We start from the raw sequence: 10,277 nt of genomic DNA on the forward strand, positions 1-10,277 counted from the left end.
ATCGGGTTACAATTCAGCTTACTCTTCCTTCTAAAACATCCCGTCCAGAATATAGCAGAATAAAGGCATTTTATACAAGTGTTTCAAGTTATAACAGACAAATCTGACAATAAAGCAGGAAGGAGATGGTGGCCGCAGGTGATTGGTCGTAGGGCCGCCTGTTGCCTATCACTGGTCTATATGATGTAATTGACAACATCTGGTGAACGTTGCTGCAATGCAACATGTTATTTGGGGACATTGCTCCTTTAAAATTGGAGTCTGGTCTATAATATATAATTTTGTTTGAATAATAGTATGTAATGAATACATGTCCTATCTCCTTGTTGATGCTGTAAGAATCTCAGTACTGTATATGATCAACTTCTGGGGGTAAATATATCAAGCTGCGAGTTTGAAAAGTGGAGATAATGCCTTTAGAAACCAATCAAATTCTAGCTATCATTTTGTAGAATGTACTAAATAAATGATAGCTGGAATCTGATTGGTTGCTATAGGCAACATCTTCACTTTTCAAACCCGCTGAAAACTCGCAGCTCGATACAATTACCCCCAGGTCTCTTATTCTGTACAACGGGGGCCTGATCTTCATGCATGTGCCTATTGTTTTAAACCAGAAGAGTGTGACAGGGGCCGCGACTGATATACTGTCTAATATCTAAACGCAGAGTGCTGAGTGTGTGTCTGTCATTACACAATGTGGGGGTTTCCTCAACCTTTAATATTCTCACAGGAGGTTATGCATAGACAAATCTTTATATTTCTTTTATTTTTAAGTAGCTGAGGAAACGTTTGCATATTTATTTTTGAATGTTACTAGTACCTTATATTTCAGGTCTTGTGGTCTTTTAAACAAGTTGTTAACTTCAGTCCATACCACCATCTCAGTAGCTTCCCTCCTGAAGTAGCGATTCCTAGGGCCGACGTATTCAGCACAGGTCACTTCTAGCAGTGAGCTCCCAGAAGCAAATCTCTGCAATGTCTCCAGTCATGGCCAAAAGTTTTGAGAATGACACAAGTATTGGTTTTCACAAAGTTTGCTGCTTCAGTGTTTTTAGACCTTATTGTCAGATAAAAAGTATATGGTATACTGAACTAAAATTGCATGCATTTCATAAGGGTCAAAGGCTTTTATTGACAGTTACATTAAGTTTATGCAAAGAGTCAATATTTGCAACGTTGACCCTTCTTTTTGAAGACCTTCTTTTTGATTGACAATGCCCTGTCATGTTGTCAATCAACTTCTGGGCTATATACTGACTCATGGCCACCCATTCTTGCCTAATCAATGCTTCAAGTTTGTCAGAATTTGTGGGTTTTGTTTGTCCACCCGTCTCTTGAGGATTGACCACAAGTTCTCAATGGGATTAAGTTCTGGGGAGTTTCCTGGCCATGGACCCAAAATTTCGATGTTTTGATCCCCTAGCCACTTAATTATCACTTTTGCCTTATTCTAAGGTCCTCCATCATGCTGGAAAAGGCATTGTTCGTCACCAAACTGTTCTTGGATGGTTGGGAGAAGTTGCTCTTGGAGGATGTTTTGGTACCATTCTATATTCATGGCTGTGTTCTTAGGCAAAATTGTGAGTGGGCCCACTCCCTTAGCTGAGAAGCAACCCCACACATGAATGGTCTCAGGATGCTTTACTGTTGGCATGACACAGGACTGATGGTAGCGCTCACCTTTCCTTCTCCAGACAAACGTTTTTCCAGATGCCCCAAACAATCTGAAAGGGAATTCATCAGAGAAAATGACTTTACCCCAGTCCTCAGCAGTCTAATCCCTGTTTCTTTTACAGAATATCAGTCTGTCCCTGATGTTTTTCCTAGAGAGAAGTGGCCTCTTTGCTGGCCTTCTTGACTTCAGGCCATCTTCCAAAAGTCTTTGCCTCACTGTGCGTGCAGTTGCACTCACACCTGCCTGTTGCCATTCCTGAGCAAGTTCTGCACTGGTGGTGCTCGATCCCGCAACTGAATCAACTTTAGGAGATGGTCCTGGTGCTTGCTGGACATTCTTGGGCACCCTGAAGCCTTCTTCACAACTATTGAACCTCTCTTCTTGAAGTTCTTAATGATCCGATAAATGGTTGATTTCGGTGCAATCTTAATAGCAGCAATATCCTTTCCTGTAAAACACTATTTGTGCAAAGCAATGATGACTGCACGTGTTTCCTTGTAGGTAGCCATGATTAACAGAGTAATGATTTCAAGCACCACCCTCCTTTTAAAGCTTCCAGTCTGTTATTCTAACTCAAGCAGCATGACAGGGTGATCTCCAGCCTTGTCCTTATCAACACTCTCATCTGTGTTAATGATAGAATAACTGACCTGATTTCAGCTGGTCCTTTTGTGGTAGGCTGAAATGTTGTTTTTTGGGATAAAGTTCATTGTCATGGCAAAGAGGGACTTTAAAATTAATTGCAATTCATCTGATCATTCTTCATGACATTCTGGAGTATATGCAAATTGACATCATAAAAACTGAAGCTTTGTGAAAAATAACATTTGTGTCATTCTCAAAACTTTTGACCATGACTGTGGTCCTCCTGATTGGACTAGTATCACAGCCAGTCAAAGCAGACACCCCATTCAACCCTTTAAGAACTTATTTTGTTAATACCTTTTAACATGTTTATTGGAGAAGGATGAGGTTAAAATGGGTAAAATTTGCTCTCATCGTGGGAATTTGTGTCCAGGGAAGAATAACTTGTTATACATATTATCAGATGTTCTATCCCCATGTCTTCATGTGCTGCAACCGTAGCGTTTTTATATATTAGTGGTGGACACCTGAGGAAGCCATAGACGAATATAGATATCAGCAAACCTGGATCCCACCTCCTCAATACTACAACTTAAGCAGATTGTGTAACTTCACAACGATTAAGGAGTTACAGAGGTTCAGCCTACAGCGCGCCCTGGAAGGCTGCGAAAGATGGTTGCCGGTTATGATTCATGTCGAAGACGGGATGTTACATACGCTGCCAGGTATAACTTATGTGAATTAAGCTGACCTCTGTGTGGAAAAATGCATATGACTATTTTACCATGGAAATTATCTCTAGGTGAAAGTGCTTCACATACAGCGGACAAATAGTTATGATAATCATTGTGGGGTAATTGCAAAACAGTGAACAAATGTTTATCATTTAAATACTATTGAATTTAAAAAAATGGCTTTAAATAAAAAGTACAGGACTTATTAATTAAATAATGGGATGTTTAAAATAATGTATATTGGGATCAAGATATGGTATATTTAAATTTGCACAGCATAGATTGAGACCTTTATAAACATTACTGGTACATTTGCATGTTTATTTAGCAGTAAATATAAAACTTGTATTAAATCATAATGTTTATAGTCTCCTAATTAGGACGTTAATTTCATCCCATGGCACTACAGGAAAATCGTAACTGTTGAACAGGTATCAAAAAATCCACCAAAACCAGCCAATTACATTTTAGGTGATTGCTTAAAATGTTTTTTGCTGCTTACCAGTTGTAATACATTAACTTATGTTTTTAGCCTCTGAATAATCTGTATCTATGCACAATAAGTTGTGGACTGTAGTTAGTCTCTTGTTTGGAGACATAATCTATGATTGGTGAACTTTTTCCTGGAATTATTGTTAACATTCGGTTGTGTAGAGAGATCATAAACCCAGTGGAATAAAACCGCAGTTATTACCTGTAGAGTAAGAGTGGATATTAAATGTTAGATCTCCGGGAATCTACATCTCATAGGTCAGTGTACCAAGCCTTCCCTGCCCCCTCTAAGTCTACCTATTACTGATCCAGAGAGATCAGAAGACCACCGTGGAGGAAAAGAGATCTACAAAGCTGCTGATTACCTAAATTTTTACACTTAAACGTGTGAGTGATATCTTCGCAAGGGAGCTGAAACACCACAGAGCTGCTGGCCGCACTAGGAACGGATTGAACAGAGGATAGATTGGTGTGGGAAATGTCATAGGACAAGGTTGCAGTAGTAGATGGGGGAAATTATAAGAATGGAAAATGGTATTTGTTGCATCTTGGGTAAGAAAAGTACACATTATAGCAATATATAGAAGGTGGAGGCAACAGCACAGGAAAAGAGAATACAGTAGAAGGCGATACCAAGGCAGCAGAGGGAAACTGAGGAAATTGTGGTGTTGTTGATGACCTTTGAAGGGAGGTAGTTACTTTGGGAAGACAAAGCATAGAAAACAGGTGTACAGTGAGAAAAGCATAGGACCAAGAACTCGTGGGACCCCAACACATAGTGGAAGTGGGGGGGAACCGATGTGCCAGAGGTAAACTTTGACGTGTGAGAAGCGGAGAGAGCAAGAGATAGGTGGTTGTAACAGTCGCTAAAGTAGTTATCTTATCAAATGGTGTCGATTTTGGCTTTGAAGTAGATAGCAAAGTCATGGGCGGAGATGCAGAAAGGGGAATGTGGCACAGGTGGGAAGAGAAGTAGAAAGGTGGTAAAGGGGTGTCAAGGTTCAGAAGACTTGGTGGATATTAGAAAAGTGACATAGGTTTGCTTGGCAAGTGAAAGATAAAAGATAAATTTATAGTGGATGTAACTGGTATTGGAGCAGGACTAACACTCAATGTGGGAACAGTTTAGGAGGTAGATGGTCTATTTGCTGTTCCACAGCTGATGTCTGGATCGTTGGACACCGTGTGTGGTAGCTCGGGCTGTATTAAGTGGTGAAGTGAGAGTGTTGTTGCAGAAAGAGGCAGCCAGATAAGGGCATAGAAAGTTATACGAGAAAGGACTAGCTTTAGTGCAGATGAGAAGATCAGGTCGAGGGCATGTAGGTGACATTGTATGAATTAAGGTGCAAAGGGTAGAGCGGCGGTTCCCAAAGTGTGCGCCGCGGCTCCCAGGGGTGCTGCGGGCCAGCCATAGATAAAAGAAAGAAAACAGAAACTTACCAATCCGCGCGGCACCGGGACCCAGCAGCCTCCTCTCTCCTGCAGCTGTCACTGACGTTGATATTCAGTGACAGCTTCTGTGGGAGAGAGGAAGCTGCTGGGTCCCGGCGCCACGCGGATTGGTAAGTTTCTGTTTTCTTTCTTTTTTCTATGGCTGGGAGAAGGATCGTGACAGCGGGCCAGCAGAGAAGGACAGCGGGCCAGCAGAGGAGGACAGCGGGCCAGCAGAGGAGGACAGCGGGCCAGCAGAGGAGGCAGAGTGTCTGGATGCAGAGGGGGCATTTTTGCATACAACTAAATAAGTATTTCTGTCCTGACCTAAATACTTAGTACAATTTTTTGACCCAACTACTTCTAAAACAGGACTGCTCAATAATTATTTTGGAGGGGTGCCTTGAAAAATTTGGAGACTCTAGGGTGCCGTGAACTGCAAAAGTTTGGGAACCACTGGGGTAGAGCATGGGGTAAGAAGAGGATGAAGGAAAGGTGATCAGAAATTGGGAAGACCAAGCTGGAGAAACAGTATTGTAGTAGAAGCAGAAGATAAAGGAGGGCAAATCACAAATGGTGCAAGAGACCAAAGAAAGAAGTTTTGTAGCAGTAGAGACAGTAGGGTTCTCAATGGGAACATTGATAATACCTAGTATAAGAGTTGGCAGGTACAACGGATAGGAAGCAAGTGAGTCAGGCAGCAAAGTTGAATTAGGGAAACTGGTCCTTGGTGGGTGACAAATGACAGCAATGTGTAGGAGCAGATAGAATAGATACAGAGAATTGCATAACCAAGAGAAGTAGATGTTTATGCTTACAGAGAATACCATCCAGCCGAGAGAACAAGTGGTATTGTGCAGTTATCCATACATACAAAATAAAAACGAATGCCGACAACCACAGGCAAAATAGAGACTGTGAAGCTGTGCTGTATGCATTTTTATTGCGTTCTTGTTGTTTTTACAAATACAAAAAAACAAAAACAAAACTATAAAATAAAAAACAAAATCAGCAACCGTGAATACATAAATAAAACCTATACTGAGAATTACACTCAGCTACACAGTATATTTCTCTTGGTCTGCATTGCTGTCACAACATAAAAGCATATATTGAGAATTGCAACACTACATGAAAAGTGGTACTGTGCAGTAGCTTATACACTTAACAAAAACAGATACCAAGAACAATTCCCGAAATACATAGGATATTCAATTCTCCATACGTAAAGAGCAAGAACAGGTAGTGAAAATTACATACAGCATACAGAACTAGTGAAGTTGCACTGTGCAGTTGTTTAAACATACAGAATAAAAGATACAAATAAAATCACATGGACACAGAATGTGAGAAGTGGCACTATGCAGTTGTCTATTACAACAGATGCAATTATTCTAAGAAGATGAGAAGCTGTATGGTGCAGGACACCATGCATACAAAATAAACTGAGAATTACAACCATACATTACATAAAAAGCTGTATTGTGCAGCTTGGTGCAAGCAGGAAAAAAAAAACAGATAATGAGAATTACACCCTATAAACTGAGAATGGCTAAGTGGTTAGCACATCTGCCTCACAGCGCTGGGGTCATGAGTTCGATTCCTGACCATGGCCTTATCTGTGTAGAGTTTGTATTTTCTCCCGTGTTTGCGTGGGTTTCCTCTGGGTGCTCTGGTTTCCTCCCACACTCCAAAAACATACTGGTAGGTTAACTGGCTACTACCAAAAATTGACCCTAGTGTCTCTCTCTCTGTCTCTCTCTCTGTGTGTTAGGGAATTTAGACTGTAAGCTCCAATGGGGCAGGTACTGATGTGAATGAGTTATCTGTACAGCACTGCGGAATCAGTGGCGCTATATAAATAAATGGTGATTGTGATGATGATAAATTGCATTATGCACTTGTCCAGTGAGAACAGATACTGAGAATAAGTTGCATTATGCACTTGTCCAGTGAGAACAGATACTGAGAACAAGTTGCATTATGCACTTGTCCAGTGAGAACAGATACTGAGAATAAGTTGCATTATGCACTTGTCCAGTGAGAACAGATACTGAGAATAAGTTGCATTATGCACATGTCCAATGAGAACAGATACCAGAAATAACACGCAGTGGGTGTATTAGATAGGAACCATGACTTGCATAGTGCAGCCTGGGAGCTGAGGGTCACTACATGCACCGAGTACAATGATTACACGCCACAAAGGGCCCACACTCACTATATACTCGGGTGTATAGAGGCAAACTCACCCAAGCACCCGCTGACTCCACCCGTCCTCGCTCACCACCTATGGAGGGCGGACAGCTGATGCACAAAGCCCCTTAAGTCACTTCCGCCTCTGGAAGATTCCCGCCCTCGCGGGAGATAACGGTCACTTTCCCGGACTGCTGAGAAGAGATTTGTCCCCAGGACAGGAGACATTTTACTGGAGACAGCCCGCTTTGTCTCTGAAAACATGGCCGCCTGGATAGTCTTCTGGGCATTTTAACAAATCCCCTGTGTCTCTGATTTAGGGTGTGATAGAAAGAGAGTTGTCAATTGCCTGGTGATATCAGCTTTATTGTTACTCTGTATCAGTAACAATATGTGGCCTTCCAGGATATGTCACAATACTATCGTAAGAGCCATAGGGTGTGGCAGCTGGCTGTGCTGTGACTTGTAGTTCCATGACAGCTGTGATTTTGAATTTGAGGAATGCAGGATAGCTAATTATTACCAACCTTATTTCCTGGCTCATAATTGCAGTGTTGTGTGAGGTTTTTTTTAACAGTTGTGCACATGCTTATAGGATGATTCTTGAATATACTAAGTAGAACAACAGCATTCAGACTATAGCAGCCCCACAATGTCTTGCACGAAGCCGCCATTACTCCGCTCTCTATTGTATGATTTTGCTGGCCCCTGGAAAACACATGGTCTGCGTGAAAAAAACAATACAAAGTCCAGTTGGTGCCTTGCATAATGTGTTCCTGCACTCATTTGCTGGTATTACTGTGACTGGATCACTATTAAATATCTTTTGGTAAAAATTTATTTAAAGCGAATAGCGCAGGGCACTTATTATGTATTTGCATTTGCACTTATTCTTGTTTAGTGTAAGATAGGAAGTCGTTATTTCTGAGACCAGAGAAGAAATTTGTCTCTGTTTAACCTTGCTATAGGAAATGCCTATTTCTGATGTATATATCTGATACAATAAGTCTTTGTTTTGAAATCCTTTTGCATATCTTAGTGAGAGGAAATGCATTAATGTCTAAGGTATATGTTTGAAGACGATATATAAAACAATGCTAACTTTTATTTGTGCAAGCAAAAATAAACAATATTTAGCGCCTTCACATCCCATGGAGTCTCATAACACAAGGCTCCAACGGGACTTTGTGCGTAATTGAATCTGCCCCTGAGCGTTTAGCAGCAGCGGGCGCTATAGTACTTTGGGGGGAACCTGGCAGATAAAGGTCAAATTCCCCCCCAAGTATTCCCCCTATTGTCGGGACTGTCCCGATTTGAGGGATCTGTCCTGATAGAGCAGTGTTTCCCATATCCAGTCCTCGGGACTCCTAACAGTGCAGGTTTCCAGGTCATAGGGATATAATTACACCACCTGTGGATCTTTCGAAATGTGTCAGTCAGTAATAAATAGCATGGTGGCTCAGTGGTTAGCACTTCTGCCTCACAGCACTGGGGTCATGAGTTTGATTCCCGACCATGGCCTTATCTGTGTGGAGTTTGTATGTTCACCCCGGTTTCCTCCCACACTCCAAAACCTCCAACATACATGTAGGTTAATTGGCTGCTATTAAATTGTCCTTAGTCTTTCTCGGTCTGTGTGTATGTTAGGGGATTTAGACTAAGCTCCAATGGGACAGGGACTGATGTGAGTGAGTTCTCTGTACAGCGCTGTGGAATTAGTAGCGCTATATAAACAGATGATGATGATTACACCTGTGATCCAGCAAGGAGATATGGAAAACATGCACTGTTAGGATTCCCTGATGACTGAGCTTGGGAAACACTGTGATAGAGATAGCTTTGATTCACAGACCAAAAAGCTGGCCAGTATTTCCTGTTCACTGCTGCTCTCTGAACAGGCGCAGCACGTAACTGCCACTGCTGTGCCGTGGCGTTGAAGGGGTGTTTTATGGAGGCCCCCATGACCACACACCCAAACTGGACATTTTAAAGATTGTATTTATAGCCACAATAAAAAAAACTCTGTTGTAACTTACAGCTCAAATATCAAAATGTAGCATTCAACATCAAACTTGCAGTGACCTAACTAGCCGTGTTTAAAGCAACCAAATTGTACACAGTATTTCTGTTACTTCTGTTACCTAGGAGACTACACACCAATCCAAAAAGGCTTTAAATTGCTGATCAAAGATTCTCATGGGAAGCGCTATATATATATATATATATATATATATATATATGTATGTATATATATATAAAAAAATTCTGGTTACCCAATGCACAGCAGTATGTATACAATTGAGGCCTGTATAGGTGTCATACAGGGGACTGTTCCTCCCATAAGGCAAAGTGATAACCTTGTGTCAGGGGCGGCAGAGATGAGATTTTTACTGTGCATCTTGACCCCCAACTTGCCTCTTCCCTCCTTCCTCATCGCTCATGTCACTGGCCTCTCTGAAATAATTACAGGAGTGCAGGGTATCTCCTGTGCTTCTTCCTGCCATTATTGTAGTGCAGCAACTGACGTCGTGACAGAAAGGGGATAAAGTAGGGTGAGCACATATTCTATTTCTACTGTCCGACTCCACACTGTTTCATTTACGTTGCCACAGGAGAGAGTGGCCCATGACCAGAGTGTAGGGGGGGGTAGCGAGTGACAGACTCAGGGTCTAGTGGACCTGGAGTGCTGAAAGCGATAAAGAGCCTATCGTGCGTATTGATATAACTCCCATTGCCAATCATATATTGCACAGAGATAACAGCCATTGTCAGTCATATATTACTGAGAGAAAATCCCCATTGCTAACCTTACATATATTGCACAGGGATAAACCCCCCCATAAGTGTGAGAAACACCATGTGCGGCTCTACGTACAGACAGTAACTCACATAAATCCTTGTGTCGTGTGTCAATAAGTACGTAGATATATGTGGATGGTCTGTCATGTATATTGCACAAATATATCCAGAAGTTCCAATAATGTATTGCATAGCGATAATTGCCATTGCCAATCACATACTGCACACTTAGTCTTTTCCTATCCCTTATGGAAGGACTTTCTGGGTACCCCAATTCGATGCTGATCTTTACGTCTCTCCCATTAGCACAGGACATGTGTGCAGTACTTCTGTGGCAAAGATATTCGCTCCATAGTGGAACG

The 10,277-nt window shown here is 41.7% G+C and overlaps 1 protein-coding gene across 3 annotated transcripts in view; it reads right to left on the reverse strand.

Moving 5' to 3' along the window:
- The window catches only part of TDRD12 (tudor domain containing 12), a 135,427-nt gene extending 128,186 nt beyond the window's left edge, over positions 1-7,241 (reverse strand). The window contains exon 1 of one of the 3 annotated variants that reach the window (XM_075189192.1): positions 7,173-7,217. The gene's annotated coding sequence lies outside the window, so the exon portion shown is untranslated. Of the gene's footprint in view, positions 1-7,172 lie in introns of all 3 variants that reach the window. The other 2 variants (XM_075189191.1, XM_075189190.1) reach the window with 2 other exon arrangements.
- Between the last annotated feature and the right edge of the window lie 3,036 nt (positions 7,242-10,277).

The sequence above is a fragment of the Mixophyes fleayi genome, chromosome 10, assembly GCF_038048845.1.
Source record: "Mixophyes fleayi isolate aMixFle1 chromosome 10, aMixFle1.hap1, whole genome shotgun sequence".
Classification (NCBI taxonomy): Eukaryota; Metazoa; Chordata; class Amphibia; order Anura; family Limnodynastidae; genus Mixophyes; species Mixophyes fleayi.